Below are 1,278 nucleotides of genomic sequence, written 5' to 3' on the forward strand. Positions count from 1 at the left end.
TTATCTGCGAGGATGTCCATGCAGTCCGGAGGCAGGCGGTTATTAAAGGAGTGGAGATCTGACAGGGAGTAGAGCGGCGGCATGATCCCGTGAAGTGGCGCTAGCACGGAGCTAGCTAATGCTGGGGACCCGGGCAGCAGAGACCAGGAGCCGGATGACCGTGGAAGAAGGAGCGGTGTGAGTCCAGATAAAATGAGAGTGATAATCCACAGCATATCAGGAGAATGATTCCAGTGGTTTCCGGAGGAGAATCGTAGGAGGGGCTGACAGCCTGGTGCAGAGTGGGAGCCGGGTGACCAGCCTACTAGCTTGTTAGCTAGCTTGATAGCCACCGGCTGTAGGCGGCAGGGAGAGACGATGTCAGCGGGGAAGCCGGCTGATCGCAGCGGGATGGGAAGACCCACACGAGCCACGGAGTTAGGGTGGAGTTAGGCTGGAGTTAGGGTGGAGTTGGGGTGGAGACAGAATTGTTAGCTCGGCAGACTTCAGGGAGCCGAGGAGCATCTAGGTAGCAGCCTGCTAGGTCCGATAATGCTACTTCACACAATGAGCTACGGCGCACAAACTGAGAAGCTAATCAGCCTAGCCGCTAGTAGCTTAGCCGCAAGGAATACTCACTGCATTCCTACAAAATAAACATTTTACATACAACATATTCCCATGAAGCCACACCCTGTCCGACAATAACACTCGCAGACGTAAGAAAAAGCAAAAAGAAAATGTATTATATTTATAGAGAGGCAACATAACTCCCGAAAGAAAATATCTGGCATTGTGTCTGCACTGTTTTTAGAAGCAAACTGCTCCTTGGACTGAGGACAAAGATGGATAAATTCCTGATTGCTCCATAATGACACTGTCATCACAGCCATTATATAACGTAATACTTCCTCTGACGTGCATGTAATGTACAGCAGCATATTTGGTTTTACAGCTGAGCTTCTGACCATCTTATGTCCATGATCGGAGAGCTTTGAAACTATAGGACACTAGCAATTATACTATGCCGACAGAGTAAAAGTAATAAAGAGGCCTTGATTTCTTTCTTCTTTTTTTTGATGTATTCATTGTTTTTAATTACAATGTGATTTTTTGAAAGATTATTTTCAACAAGTACAGATCTCTCAAGCCTTTTTCATAAGAAAGAGGAATCTGATGTATTAATTAACTTTGAATTTGAGTGGAGGGTAAAAAGATTTGGATTCAACTTTTTGTGAAAGAAAGGAACCCTGATATGATATCCCCAAAGCTCATAAGCCTCAAATTGGTTATACTTCA

This window comes from Notothenia coriiceps, unplaced genomic scaffold (genome assembly GCF_000735185.1).
Source record: "Notothenia coriiceps isolate Sejong01 unplaced genomic scaffold, NC01 NC01_scaffold00000463, whole genome shotgun sequence".
Taxonomy (NCBI): Eukaryota; Metazoa; Chordata; class Actinopteri; order Perciformes; family Nototheniidae; genus Notothenia; species Notothenia coriiceps.